The 16,351-nt window shown below is 39.2% G+C and overlaps 1 pseudogene; it reads right to left on the bottom strand.

The window, feature by feature from the left end:
- Positions 1 to 3,364: 3,364 nt before the first annotated feature.
- On the bottom strand, positions 3,365 to 4,539 carry LOC143640901 (transcription factor JunD-like; annotated as a pseudogene).
- Between the last annotated feature and the right edge of the window lie 11,812 nt (positions 4,540 to 16,351).

Raw genomic sequence — 16,351 nt, 5'->3', positions numbered from 1 at the left:
TCTTCAAGCACAGATTAGTTCATAATCACAATGTATATTTGCTATATATACAACATGATGAGTGTGAGAGAATGAGAAGATGGACTATAATGAAAAGGGAGTAATTGGAAGGAAAACTGGCTCCCTCAGGAAGAAGTTGTTTAACCTGTCTTCATTCCCAAATGAAAAAAAATAAAAATAAAAAGTCAAATGTCTTTTTTCATTTCTCTCTTCTTTATTTTCTTCCTTCCTCATTTTATTGGTTATTTCTTTCTTATCTCTCACTCTCCATTCATTCCTTGATTTCTTTCTAAGAGAAGATGTCTCAGTTCACTCTTCATATTTACTTCTCACAAAATAGTCATTTGGAAAATAAAGCTCTATGGGAGACATATCCATTTATATTAGGTGTCATTACTCTGAATTGGTTTTACTTGAAAAACCTGAAAAATATATTTTAAAAGTATACACACTCACATAAAACATTAGTTTTTTGTTTGTTTGTTTGTTTAATTTATTTTCTTATACAACAAGCCATACATGTCTGGGGTCTAATGAGAGGTCTTACATTGTTTTGCGAGGAACACAACAAAAAACAAACAACCAAAAAAAAAAAAAAAAAAGAAAACAACATCAATAAATACCAAATTATTTTCTATTACGTTACTGACTTTTCTGTAATAAGAGCAGTTTACAATAATTTAGAGAAAGGTATTTTATTTTTTTTTTCTGAGAAGTATTCAAACTTTCAAAGGAATTTTCACAGATTTTTCACCCAAAAATCAAAGGATGATTTTGTTCATTGGAAACTTTCAAGAAAAAATATGCTCTTCAAAGACAATTTAAGTTCTTTCAAAGAATGACAACAGACTTTTGGTGTTTGGGTAAAGTAAACATTTTCTACAGAAATTTTTGAAATTTTAAAAGAAAAAGATAACCGGATCATCAGAGTACAGCTTTGCCCCAAATATCTGAATCCACACATTGATGTCAGGATGGCCAAATCTTGGAAAAAAAATTAAATTTTTTTGAATAAGACTATAAGCCCTTGGTACATATTTCTTTGTACCCATGAGTCTATCAGGAACTGTGAGACTATTCTGTAAGCAGAACCAGAGTTAATGAACATTGCAACATTATTCAAAGTGTAGCATTTATCTGAGAAAACTTTTTGTTATTACTGAGTTTATTCATGGAAAATAGTCATTTTTTCTTCTCGGTTATAGATGTGTTAAAGACAGTTGAACAAGTTGAACTTGATAGTTCCTTCAACCACAGCCTGGTTTATTAGTTTCCCTTGAAATGAAGCATTTTATTGAATTTGTTACAAATATGTGTCATAACTATAGTTTACCTTCTAGTTTGTACTCAGAAGCAAGAAAACTGATGATCTATTTGCTTAACTTTGTTGCTTTCTACAAAACATCTCTAGGCTTCACATTTGGGTTTTCAGCAAAATTCAACATGATGTTCATGATAGAGCTCCTTTTATTTCCCTATTTCTTAACACTGAAATAGTATCTTATATCCTCCTACTCTACAAACACCTAAATGTCTTAGTGTAGTAATTATCTCAATACACACACATAAAAAATATTGATTCAACTTTTCATGGAACTTAGATTTTAATTCAGAAATATTTTATAATCTTCATCATGCTCTCATGAGGTCTTTGTCACTTCCCTTGACTGATATTCTTGTGGTTTGTTTATTTCAAAGTTTTTATATTTATTTCACTAGAATTTTGTGAAGTATGAATAACACTAAATTCAATTAGAAATAAATTTTAAAATATTGGAGAGTTAGAGTGTTAAAATATTTTATCTCATTATTTCATATTTCCATGTAGAGACTCTGATAGAAATTATAGCTAAAAGTGTTGTATGGATCAAAAATTTAAGATGAGGGCTAAAAAACTTGATTTCACACCCAAATTGATGTGATGGCTATGTTATTTAATGCAGTTTTACCAAGTGATCACAAAACATTGGATACACACACACACACACACATTTTAACATACATGTTTAAAGAAAGAAGTCTTGGAGATGTCAGTCTTCTGGGGAAAACAAAATAAGTTTAAAAAATGTTGTTATTTGAGGACTAACATTTGCTCAAGCAGGCTAATGTTAGAGTAGGCCTTTCTCCTCTAAAGTATAAAGTCTTGAGTATATTACATTAATTTTCACAAGCCAGGGATTATCACAAGCCTAACAACTAAGAAAAACCCAGGATCAGAGGAATTCTCATCCCAGTTCTACAAGAAGTTGAAAAAAGAATGAACACAAATTTTTCTAAAATTATTTTATAAAATAGAAAATAGAAAAGACCTTCTAACCTCATTCTATGAAACTGATATCAACCTGATGCAAAAACCAGACAAAGACACATCAAGGAAAGAACATTTCAGACCAGTATTCCTGATGAACAGAGATGTCATAATTCTCAATAAAATTATGGCAAACAGCATACAAAATCATATTAAAAAGATAATACAACATGATCAGTGGTCTTTGTCCCAGAGATGCAGGGTTGGTTCAATACATGGAAATCAATAAACATATTTTTAATTAAATATATGTAAAGACAAGAATCAAAAAAAAATCTCAATAAATGCAGAAAAAAAACTTTTGACTAAATACATAGTCAAAACACTAGAAAACTATGTATAATATAAATATGTCTTAATACAATAAAAGCTATCTATGGTAAACACATGGACAATATTCTCCTCCTCCTCTTCCTTCTTCTTCTTCTTCTTTTTGGAGTAAGGAGACTTTACTGAAAACAGAAAACAGGGAACAAAGGTTTACAAACAGGAATGTGGAGTCCTAGCAAAACAAAAACAAAGAACAAAAAGGGCAGGGAGGAGGGGTCTTAGAAGGACAAAATTGGAAGAGCAAGGAAAAGGCTTAATATTTTTTTTCTTTTTCCCATTTCTTTAAAACACACACACACACACACACACACACACAAGGAAACACACAGGGACACACAACCATTTGTTCACGAATAGAAATGGTGCAGAATCTAACACTCTGTTCTTCTCTTTTCCAAAAGTAAAACAGAAAAAGAAAAGGCAGGCTGGAGGCTGTGCCCCATAGAGACCCCTTCCGCAGTGGTGTGTAGGAAGGGGCAACCTGCGGGTTTGTCCAACACCTGGAAGCAGCCAGGGAAAAGAGGCGGGGGGTGGATGGAGGTCATGGGCTCCACCCCCCCCAAAGGAGCAGGGGGTCCAGCTTGTCAAGCCCAGGGCACCCATGGGGATCCCTGGGGACTGGGCCCTCTCCGAGTCCTGGGCACCTTCTGGGAGGTGGTCGCCAGGGTTGCACCCTCCCAAGTCCAGGGCGCTCACGCAATCTCCCTCCCCTTGTGAGTCCGCCCCTCAAGGAGGGGGCCGCGTATGCGCCCAGTGCTTGGACCTGTACAAGGGCACCTGGTGCTGGGGCACCAGCTGGCAGCCACTGTTGATATGACTGAGGACGTTCTGCTTGAGCTGTGCCACCTGCTCAGTCAGCAAGCTCCAGGTGGACGCCAGCTCTTGATCTCTTCACTTTCTCCTCCAGGGAGAGACGCTCCAGTTTGCCCTTGTGGCACTTGGAGGCTGCAATGCGGTTGAGCAGACGCTTGCGCTCAGCCTGGATGTGTTACTATGTGTCCATGTGGATGAACGATATCCGCAGGCTCTCCGTGAAGCTTGGCAAGTCGGGCACCTTCTGTGGCTCATCCTTTAGCACAGCTAGGCATGGCAGCCCCAGGGCGGGGGCGGCACGGGGGGGGGGGCGGCAGTGACGGGGAGAAGGGAACGGGATTGGAGGTGAAGGGGACATTTGCAGCACCCCCCTGTAGCTGCTCAAGTTCGTGGAGACTGATGTCAGCTGGGGGGGTAAGGGTGTGGCGCCCAATGCCTGACAGAGGGTCTTCCTGCAGAGGCAGCAGCAGCAGCAGCAGCAGTGATGCTGTACACTCGCCAAGCTGGTGCTGCTTTTCCAAATCCTCCAGGGCCTTGACAAAGTCCTCGGTGAACTCCTGCTTCTTGTTGGCCAACACATTGGGGTAGAGGAACTGTGTGCTCCTCAGTGTAGTGGTAACCAGCACATTTTTCTGGATAATGAGGCACTGGAGCTCAGGAGAGGGGAGCTTGAGCAGCCTCAGGTAAGGCTGGAGAGCAGGCTGTCAGGAGGCACCTGCTATGTGTACAGTTTGCAGATAGGGCGGCCAGAGTTGGCTCTGCTGGCACCTGTTCCCTCAGGCTCAGCTTCAGGGCATCATTCTTCACCATGCTGCCTGCCGCCCATGTTGGCGCCTCAGGGACAAGTGGGCCAGGGACACAAAGTTGCTGCCACTGCCACTGATGCTATTGCCCAGGCTTCTCAGTGCCTCATCACCGTAGAAAAGTGTTTCCACCCTCTGCTGCACCAAAGGCTGGCTCGGCTGGGGGAGGGTGGCCAGGGCCTTTGTCCTGGGGTCTCCCACCCCCTCCCCTGCCCAGTCAGTCCTGGGCCCACCCTGCCAGTGGGCTCTGTGCCTGGCCCTTCTGTGAGGGCTCCTCAGAAACATTATTATTAAGGGAGAAAAAATTAAAGCATTCACTCTAAAATTGAAAAAAAGCAAAAAGATGCCTTTTTTGCCATTTTATTCAACATCATCCTTGAAGCTCTATCCAAAACAATTAGAAGAAAGAATTAAAGATAATGAATAGAAAAACAGGAAATCAAACTATCACTATTTGCTAATGACATGCTTCCATATTTAGAAAATCCAAAAAATTTCACCTGAAAACTTTATTGACTAATAAAATTAGTAAAATAGTATAACATGAAATAAACACTCAGAAACCAAATGAATTTTTATAATGAAGTGATCGAGTCTGTAAACAAGTCTGGATGGCGCCTGGCAAAATGCCAGAGGAAGTGGTTTGTGAAGTAACAAAAGCGAGCCATTAAGGGTGGAGATTCCTTATTGGTTGACTGCTGTATCTAGTTTATGCTAATTAAGATAAGCTGTGTGGAATGTATAAATACCGATCCAGTCCTACAATAAAGGGTTCCCATTCCTGCTGTATCAACATACACAAGTTCATCACCCCCACGCCCCCACACCCCGCTAGTTTGCTGCAGCCGGACTGCTGCAGATGGTGGCCCGTTAAGGGGAGCCCCGGGACACTCGGGGGTAAGTGACAGGAAAAAAGCTGCCCATCCATAGGTAGGACGGGAGCAAATCTGCTCGTCCCTAGGCAGATAGGGCGAGAGGAAAAATGGCCATTTCGAGAAAATGGAGAAGATTGATACAGTATGTTTGTGTCTTATTTTGTCTCAGTGTATTGTATTGTCTTTGTGATGAAAATATGGAAGGGGTGTTAAGCAAATTACTAAGGGAAGAAGGCACCCCAGTGGAACCAAGAGCAGTTAGGGCATGTTGATGGAAGCCCAGGAACTCAATCATAAAGAAGAAAGTTCAGAGGAGAAAGGATTATCAGGAAAAAAGTTTCAGCAAAAGGCTACTACTAAATACTTTTTGTTACCGGAGGGTGCGTGAATTGGCGTGGTGGCTGCCAAGCCAATGAGCCAGTCATGGCGCAGCAAGGACTTTCCAAGTGGTGGCAGTCAGCTCTTCCCCACCCTCCACCTGGGGAGCTGGACTCCACTGAGAGAGCCCAAATCCAAACCTGATCTGGAAGCAGTTTGAGACTGGGACTCTCCCTAGGGCCATCTGGGGCTGCCCGGGATACTACAGCTGGCAGAAGACGCTACCAGAGTCCCTGAAGTTTGATCATTTCCAAGGCCAGTAACTACAAGGTTTCTCCCACACCTGGAGGCTGATGAGTAATGAGTACTATTAAGGCTTATTTCAAATGTAAAAAACTTTGAGATAATGTACTAAATTTTTCAGAAGGTTGTTTTCTTAGTGGAATGCTACAGGATTTTCTTTAGCATCATTGCTGGAGTTCCTGCCTTTAAAACGAGGGTGGAAGAATTTCCAGTGTTGCTGAAAACCGGATGAAACTTGCTGAGAAACGGAGGAGACTTCGAATCAAGCTAGCTGCCTGCAGAACTTACCTGGACTGTGATTTAAGCTAGTTGCCTGCAGAACTTACTTGGACTGTGATTTACCTGGACTGTGAGTTCATCTATTGAGACACTGCTTTACCTTGACTGAGACAACAAACTGTAATCTACAACAAATTGTAACTCGGTATCTTTACAAATGGTGTCATTGCTGGTATAATTTTTCCAAGGGCTTCTTGCATGGAGCCATCAAGTGGCTTGGTATTGTGGCATTTTGTATCCTCCCTTTCTGTTTGTAGCAGGTTATTTATGGTGTTTGTGTAAAAACCAATATGGTCGTTATTTAAATTAAACAAAAGGGGGAAATGTTAGAGTCTGTATGCCGCAGTCCAGCTGCAGCAAAATAACCGGTGGTGACGAACAACTTGTGTAGATTGATACAGCAAGAATGGGAGCCGTTTATTGTAAGACAACAGAGGTATTTATACATTTCACACAGCTTATCTTAATTAGCATAAACTAGATACAGCAGTCAACCAATAAGAAATCTCCACACTTAATGGCTCGATGGCTCCACCTCACAAACCACTCCCCCTGGCATTTTGCCAGGCACCATCCAGACTTGTTTACAGACTCTAACATTTTCCAGGTGCCATCCAGACTTGTTTAAAGACTCTAACATCTGTAAACAAGTCTGGATGGCGCCTGACAAAATGCCAGAGGGAGTGGTTTGTGAAGTAACAAAAGCGAGCCATTAACTGTGGAGATTCCTTATTGGTTGACTGCTGTATCTAGTTTATTCTAATTAAGATAAGCTGTGTGGAATGTATAAATACTGCTCCTGTCCTACAGTAAAGGGCTCCCATTTCTGCTGTATCAATCTACACAAGTTGTTCGTCACCCACCCCCCCCACCCCACTGCAGCAATGAAGCAATGAATCCAGTGTAAAAACAAATTAGGAAAACCACCCCATTAACAATGGCCTCAAAATGAAAAAGAAAGAATAAAATAAAATACTTGGGAATCAAACTAAAAAAGAGGTAAAATACCTCTACAATGAATACCACAGAACACTAAAGATAGAAATTGAAGATCTGAGAAAATGTAAAGATGTTACATACTCTTGAATAGGCAGAATGATCATAGTCAAAATGGTGATACTAACAAAATAGTTATAGAGATTCAATGCAATTCCTTTTAATCTCCCAATGACATTCTTCATAAAACTATAAAAATCAATCATGAAATTCATTTGAAAAAAATAGTAGAGCCACAATAGCCAAAGCAATTCTCAACAAAATGAGTGAATCAGTAGGCATCACAATACTAGACCTTAAACTATACTACAGAGACATAGTAAAAAAAGAAAAAAAAAGTACCAAAAGACATTGAGACCAATCCATACTAGCAAAGGTGAAAAAAACATAAATTGGTGAAAAGAAAGCCTCTTCAACTATAGGTGCTGGGAAAACTGGAAATCCATATGTAGAAAGATTAAATTAAAATTCTATATCTCACTGTGCTGAAAAATCAACTCAAAGTAGATAAAAGATTTAGACATGAGAATGGAGACACTAACAAGAAAAAAAATTGTCCACATCCTCATCCTGTTAGCTTAGGACTTTACTTCTTGAACAAGACTCCTAAAACACAAAGAGTAAGATTAGGAATCAATAAATGGGATGGATTCAAACTAAGAAGCTTTTTCTCTGCAAAGGAATCAATCTATAACATGAAAAGAGAGCCTACAGAATGGGAGAATAAATCCTTAGCACAAACACATCAAATAGAGCAGAAATCTCCAAGATATATAAAGAACTCAACAAACTTATTGCCAGAAAAAAGAGACATAACCCATCAACAAATGGATGAAGGAACTGAAAAGACACTTCACAAAAGAAGAAATACAATTGATCAACAAACATATAAAAAAGACCATCATCTTTAGCAATTAAAAAAATGCAAATCAAAGCTATTTCAATATTTTATTTCACTGCAGTCATAATGGCAATATTCAAGAATACAAGCAATAATATTGTTCATGAGAATGTGGGAGGCAAAGGTACACTCATACATTGCTTGTGCCACATCAATGTACAATAGGTCAATTCACAATAACTAAGCTACGGAACCACCTAGGTATCCTTCAACAGATGAATGAATAAATAAAAAGTTGTATATGCATATACAACATTTATATATAATATAAATATAACATTTATATATAATATAAATATGATATATATATAAATGTTAAATATATATATACACACACACAAACATACAGCCACACACAGATATATATACCAAGATCAAAAACATGTATTTGTGAGCATGCTCTTACATCAGTAAAATGTTGTTGATATGCCTTATTTGTCTGATCTGCATTAAAAAAAAGTTTTATTTAATAATTTGGGGGGATGAGGGATAGAAGCTAGAGTTTGGTTATGGGCTATTGCTGCCTTCAAAAGTAGCATACCTACCATTCCCAAAGTTCCTCACAACTTCATTCAACTGCTTGAGCCTCAAACCTTGCTTTTTTGATATAAGCCCCTGCACAACAGCCACAGATGTGAAATCATTTTGAATTTGAGACTATCACAAATCCTCTGCTTTATTTAAGGAGCATTGTGTTGTTTTGTAGACATACTCCCAGATAAAATTCATATAGTGGAGATTTAGTATATTATTTATTTTAGATTACACATATGGCCTTAATGTTGTCTCACCCTCACTTTTTTAATGTAGTGTTTCATATTCTCCATTTACAAAACTTTTGTGATACAGATACAGTCTTTTTGTTGCAGTTTCCATAGCATCCTGCATTTTCATCATGACTGAAATGAAATATGCCTGTTTTCAATTTTCTCCTGATAAGAAATTTAAAAAATATTGCTGTTCTAGATTTTTCAATTCAATTTTCAGCAATTTCCCAAGTTTATTTTAATTCCTTGCTATAAACTTTAGACGTTTTTCTCAAACATATTATCCCCATTGAATAAAAAGTTCATCAGAAATAAAAATTTTGTTTTTCTTTTTTTTTATTCTTTCTTTTCTTTTTTTTAAGGAGAGAGGAATGAATATGTAACCCAGGTTCGTTCCCCTAAACCCCTATATCATCAGGCTTTTTAAATTGTATTTTATTTTATTTTTAGCTTTCACACAAAGTCTTGCTTAGTTTCTTAGGGCCCTCTCATATTATTTAGGCTGAATTTGAAATTGTGATTATTCTGCTTAAGTCTCCCAAATTATTAAGATTGCTGACATGAGCCACATATGTGTGTAACCCCCCTCCCCTTTTTGAATAAATGTCACTACTTAAAAATGTCACTACTTAAAAATAATGATGCATCATAGCTTCTAAAGGAGGTAAGTTTTGCCTTTGTGTCAGGCATATTTGATCTTGATGTGTACTTAAAAATTGTGGGCACACAACAAAGCATCTTTGCAAGATCCTGTTTCAAAATAAAGAAAAAGAAAAGAAAAAAATTGAGAATATAGCTCAGGAATATTAATTCTCTCAGTTTAACCACCAGCACTACACTCATATAAACACACACACACACACACACACACACACACAGTACTTGTGGGATTTTGAAAATATTTTTTGACACTGAACAGCTGTATAAACCTCATCTATTAAAAAAGGCAGAATTAGTGACATAATATCAATAGTCCTTTAGCCTTATCTGTGTACAGAAATTTGGTAATGTGATTTTACTCCTACTCTAGCCAAATGCAGAATGCATTCTACAAACTTTGGGTCAGGGCTCTTCTTTTTTATGGCTTTTATAAAATTGTGGCTATGAAAGAGTACTAGTCAGGTATCTAGTCAGGAAATATTTTTTTAATATTTTTGCTTTTTCTTTTAGAACACTGTCTCTTCAATGAGAACAATCTCACTTTAATTTATTAGATTCTGAGATATCATGCGAAGAAAATTCAGCGTGCTTTTTCTTTCTTACTTTCTTTCTTTCTTTGTGGCAGCCAGATCACCCTCTGAAGTTCAGTAATATTAACAGCTAAACATATGCAACAAAAATATTGCAGATGAATGCAGTTCAATCCAAATGTGAACCAGTAAGTTTTAGAGTGATTCTTATACAGTTATAGACAACAATATATCCACGGCAGGGAAAATGTCAGGTTTTAATCATATGTGGTACAGTGAATATCTGGAAAACAGCAGATATCTTATAAGAAGTATTCAGATTTATTTTATTTAAGTTCATATCCCCAGCCCTGATCCTTAGTCTTTTAACAATGAAAATGGAGCAACTTGCCTTTTGGACTTGATTCTGGGCCCACTAGGCTTAGGTTGGAGTCAGTGCCTGAAGACTTGCCCAGTCAGTCTCTTAGGTGCCATTCTTTTAATCATTTTGTAGGCTTTCTGTCATGGATCAGGAGCCCAAATTTCTGTGCTAAGAAGCTGAAAAGAAATCACAGGGAGAACTCTGAAAGCAAGAAAATGATAAGTGTGCCTTGTTTTCTTGAGGCTGGATAAGTAGGTTGTTTAAAGCTGGCAAGAGTGGCAATGGTGGAAAATGAAAATTTTGGCTAGGGACTTGTTGTGAGGGGGCAACAATTGTGATATATGCAGTACATAAGAGAAATAAAGAATTTCCATGCACTTCTGCCCCTTTCAATGCTTTATTCATTCAATTACTCAACATAATTTTACTCTATAGGTTCTTAATCAAGAAAAAAAAACAATTTTTAATGCTAGGCACTGCAATAGACATGATCCATTCACGGCTAACAATTATAAATTAATTCTAAGTACTGCAAAGCACACGTAATAATGACAGGCTAATTACAGACATTCCCTCTGCATGCTAAGTTCAAAAGTATCAAGCCTTAGGCTTTATGTCCTGCATATGCACACTCAGTCAGACCAGGGTGATCAGGACAAAAACCAAGGCAGGGCTTTCCTAGTGTGGAACAGATGACTGGTTGAGGAGAGAATAATAGGGAGAAGTTGCAGCTCTCACTAGGGTCCAGACAAGGGCATAGAGTTGGAGAGTGTTGAGTATTATGCAGAGGATCAGAAAATGAAGACAAGTAATGGGATGTCAGGTCCTCATCAGGCTTTTCATCTCAAGTGCATCCTTGTTTTGGCTGGCTCAATCCCTGTTCATTAGCTCTATTATTTGCATAAAATTTGGGGCTTTTAACCCCCCTTGCAATCTTCTTCAGCTACCACCAGGTTTCTCATTATCATTTACCCTGGGGTCAGAAATATCTTGTCTGGTGGTCTCCACCCTGATATTTTTGCCTGTCTCTCTTATCAGGCTAGGAGAGCCTGCCAGGGGCTTCACTCTATTTATCAGGTTGAGGGGAAATAACTTGTTAGAGGCTATAATGGGGTGCTCTGTGGGTGTGTGCCTGGTGAGACTGCAGGTTAGAAACTAGAATTTTTAAAATAGAGTTGTGTAGGCTCAGGCTTAAGACCATCTTCACAGGACTCCTCAGAGGGTCTCTGTGACAGATCCACCTCCATCCGCCACCCTTACTAGTCTAGTGAAGCTTAGATCAGCAGTTAAAAACCTGAACATTTTGTTCCATAATTGTATGGTGTTTTCAGCTTGTCTCTAAAGCCCTCTGTGGGCATCCATGTGCCATGAGTCCAGCATGTTCCCACATTGTGTGGTGAAGACTGGAATAATTATCTGAAGAGAACCCCAACTTCATTTGTTGTTTCCATGCACAAGAGAGATTGTACTTTTAGAGCTTGTTATGGAGGTTTTTCTTTGTGTGTATGTGTGTGTGTGTTTTGTTTTCTTTTTGGTACCAGGAATTCAACCCAGGGGTGTTCAGCCACTGAATCAAATCCCCAGCCCTTTTTAAATATTTTTATATGGAGACAGGGTCCCTTTGAGTTTCCTAGGGCCTCATTAAGTTGCTGATGCTGGATTTTAACTCAATGCTCCTCATGACTCCTGAGATTTTTTAATGTAGGGGAAGCAGTATCACAAATTCAGAAAAACAATATAAATTTCAGAACTTCAGTTTAGCTCTTCCTAGGTCTGAGAATAAACCTCTAGTTTTCTAGCTCTCTGTTCACCTGTTCAAATCTAGGGTTCTTTTTTTTATAGTGAATTAGTATAAAATAGAAGGGATACTAAAATGACAGTGTAATCAGGATAATGAACCTCATTCTAACACAGCTAGAGGCTAACTGGAAGATACATTAATGAGCACCATTGAGGACTATTTCAAATGTAAAAAAAAAAACCTTAATGGCCACTTTTGGGAACACCTTCAACAAAGTCCTTTGTCCCGTGGTGAAGTTGCAAGAGGAAAGATGGGTTATGGAAAAGATGAAAATGAACCCATATGGTAGTCAGGATGCCTTTTTTAAAACCCATTTTAAATAAATTTTTTTCCATGTCTTCTGAAAAACATCTGTAAGTTTTTAAGATGGCACACAAAAATGAGTTTATCTGGTATCATTTCCCATCCGACATGGTGGGAGTTCTATTTCCACTTGCTTAAATAAATATATTTTATTCTTCAAAATTTGTGAGACAAGCACCCAGATGCAATTGGCAATGTGAGAAATTTTGTTTCATCTCAAAACTCCACTTTCAACATTATCAATGATTATTTTCCCATATTTCATTTTATTTTTCTTCAAGAACTAGAGAGCATTTTTAAAAGATTTGATTTATCATCTGTGTAGGAATGGCGGAAAAGCTCCATAAACTCAACAATCAGGACTGTAGAGGCCTGTCACAGAAGAGAAGGGGGAAGGGGGAAGAAGAGAGAGGGAAGGGGAAAGAGAGGGGGAGGAGGATGGGGGAGAGGTAGAGAGAGAGGCGTTTGATATTTATGGGCTCAAGGGGATGAGGAGGGGCAAGGGGAAGTGGGCTCTTACTTATTTATTGGCTGAGAGTTCACGACACTTTGGGGATTTGGAGGTGTGCCATTGTGCCATTAAAAGTTCACGCCATTCAGTGTCATGGACCTGAGCTCCTGGAAGAGAAATGCTCCAGGCACCATCTTTTTTTTAAGAGAGAGAGAGAGAGAGAGAGAGAGAGAGAGAGAGAGAGAGAGAGAGAATTATTTTATTTTTATTTTTTAGTTTTTAGTTTTCAGTGGACACAACATCTTTGTTTTTAGGTGGTGCTGAGGATGGAACCTGGGTGGCACGAATGCCAGGTGAGTGCTCTACCACTTGAGCCACATTCCCAGCCCCTCCAGGCACCATCTTTACCAACAATCTGAGCTTTTTACATATGAATAAAGCAGAATAAATTAGGTGACATTAAAAAGAATTAATCTCTTCTAAATGAGGTAGTGTAGTTTATGTGTCCCAATAAAGGTCCTCAATTCATTTTGTTTTCATATATAAGACATTTTTATTAAAATGGCCCTGACCCATAGAAACATTCCAAACATTTCAGTAAACACCTTTCTCTGGTGTGGCAGGAAAATAAAAGTGGGACTAACTTAAATTTAAACTACATGAAAGATCAATCTCTTTCTTTCTTTCCTTTTTTTGTTTTTGTTTTTGTTTTTTGTGGTACTGGGAAATAAACCCAGGGCCTCATGCTTAGAAGGCAAGCACTCTACCAGCTGAGCTGTATCCCCACTTCCATATTTTGGGAGGCCAAACCAGGGATTGAGTCATGGGCTCTCTACCACTGTGCCACATCCCTACCCTTATTTTTTATTTTTACTTAGAGAAAGGTTTTCACTGAGTTGCTTAGCTTCTCACCATTGCTGAGACTGACTTAAAATTCAGGATCCTCCTATCTCAGCCTCTGAAGCAGCTGAGATTACAGGCATGAACCACCATGCATGGCCAACTTCAATTTCAAAAACTAAAGTACACAGCAAATTAGGTCACAGGCTGTCAACAAATAGGTACACTATGTAACAGACTATTTTTTAGTTTTTGATAGACCTTTATTTTATTTACTTATATGTAGTGCTGAGAATTAAGCCAAGTGCCAGACAAGTTAGCTACCACTGAGCCCCAGCCCCAGCCCCTGATACATATTTTTTTTTTTTTTATGATGGATACTAGAGATTGAACTTAGGAACACTGGACTCCTGAGACTTAGTCTCAGGGTTATTGTTTACTTCATTTACAGATGAGGTTTCATGGAATCATTTAGCACCTCACTTTTGCTAAGGCTGGCTTTGAACATTTGATCCTTTTTGTTAGACCAGGATGCAAGAAAAGACCACTGATTTCAATTAAAATCAAATTAAAGCAAGCTTATTATTTCCACTGGCCGGGCTGCCTCTCCCTCCCAAAACGGCAGGAACAAGACAGCAACCCCCCTAGCTTTATAGCCCAGAAAGTTACACAAAAGGGGGAGTTACAGATAACAGAATTCTGAAAAGCATCACACTAATGGTAGTTTACATATTTTTTATGCTGGCCCTAACATCAGAATTTATGAGGACCATTAGAGCCTCAGAGAGTGTCGGTGTCTGGCCAGGGAAGGCCAATATTTATGAGGTGTCACTAAAGTTTCAGAGAGGGCTGCTATCTGGTCAGAGAGCCATGCTGGGAGCCATCAGCCAAGTAGGTATGACAATCTCCTTGCCAGCTTACTCCCATGCTGTCTAGTGGAAGGACTTCTGAAAGGTGACCTTGCTCAAGGACCAGGGCAGGATCCATGTTTAGGGTGTTCCCCCTTTAGAATAGGGCAGTTTAGCATAATAGGAGATTAGGGTGTTCCCACTTTAGAATAGGGCATATCCTGCTGCTGAGTTCCTCTTGAGTTCTTAGGGTCAGACAGTATATTTTGGGAGACAGAAGCCCATGTGGAGTGGATTTGGGCAGAGTGTGGATTTGGGGAGAGTGTGGATTTGGGCAGAGTGTGGATTTGGGCAGAGTGTGGATTTGGGCAGAGAACGTGGATTCCCCCAGAACGTGTTTGTAGATGGCCAGTGTGAGTTCGGGAATAAAGAATTGCTGTTTGAATCTACAAGCTGTGTGGAGACTCGTGATTTGTGCCCAGCCAGAGACTGCGGCATCTGGTGCCTCGTACGCGGAACGCCTGAAGCTTGGGGGTAAGTGAAATTGCTCGCCCCTGAGGGAAGGCGAGAGAATGGGTGACCATTTCAAAAAACAATGTGTTCTCCTTTTGATTTATTTTGTTTTTCTTTCAAGCTGCCTATCCCTAGAAATTTCTCAGGCAAACTGGAAAAAATGGTTGACTAAAGGCTTGAAGTTTGTCGGCCCTGAGGAAGAGAAAATTGATTCAACAATTTTTTATTCCGTTTTTGCTTCATTCAGTTTCGGTTTTGTTTTGTGTTATCTTATTGGGTTGCGTTATCTTTATAGTAGATTAAAACAAACTGAAAAGATGTTAAGTAAATTGTTAGAGGTTCAGAACATGGAGAAAGACATTTTAGATCAAGCAAAAGAGAAGGTCTCTCGAGCTAGTCAGACAGAGGAAGAAAATTTAAAGGAAAAGGGGTTGTTAGGAAAAAGGCCACAACAGGAGGCTGTTACTAACTCCATTTTATCACAAGAGGGTTTAATTCAACCAACAGCCCCACCGATAGAGACAGCTGAGTGGCCCTCAAACCCCGTAGTTGATAATTGGGATCCTGAGACAGGACCACGAAGATTAGCATGTCCTGTACTTGAGCAGGCAGGAGGGCAACAAATTCACCATGCTTTAGATTTTAAAACAGTGAAGCAGTTAAAGGAGGCTGTAACAACCTCTGGTCCCCAAGCTCCCTTCACGGTGAGCATGGTCGAGTCCATTACTAACTTGGACATGACGCCAGCAGATTGGGCTAGCATGTGTAAATCTGTGCTAAATGGAGGACAATATTTGTTATGGAAGGTTGCCAATGAGGAATTTTGCGCAGAGACAGCTAGGCGAAATGCAGCAGCCGGTTACCCTCAAAGAAATCTAGAAATGTTACTAGGGAAAGGACCTTATGAGGGTCAGCGGCAACAAATTGAATATGATCCTGCTATATATGCACAAATTGCTGCAGACGCAGTTAGGGCATGGAAGACTTTACAAGGACATGGAGATTTACAAGGTCAGCTATCTAAGGTAATACAGAGAGCTAATGAACCTTACGCTGACTTTGTAGATAGGCTAATTCAAACGGCTGTCAAAATATTTGGGGATACGGAACAAGCAATGCCATTGATAAAACAACTGGCTTATGACCAAGCAAATCGTTGCTGCAGAGAGGTTATTAGACCATGGAGGCATGAAGATTTAAACACATATATTAAATTATGTAGAGATATTAATGAACAAGGGCAAGTCTTGGCAGCTGCAGTACAACAGGCTTTAGATGCCAGGCCAAAAACATGCTATGATTGTGAACAAACAGGACATTTTAAAAGGAGTTGCTCCATAGGAGGAGGATT

This window comes from Callospermophilus lateralis, unplaced genomic scaffold (genome assembly GCF_048772815.1).
Source record: "Callospermophilus lateralis isolate mCalLat2 unplaced genomic scaffold, mCalLat2.hap1 Scaffold_7244, whole genome shotgun sequence".
Classification (NCBI taxonomy): domain Eukaryota; kingdom Metazoa; phylum Chordata; class Mammalia; order Rodentia; family Sciuridae; genus Callospermophilus; species Callospermophilus lateralis.
The sequence above is the reverse complement of the archived record's forward strand: the minus strand, read 5'-3'. Positions and strand labels throughout refer to the sequence as shown.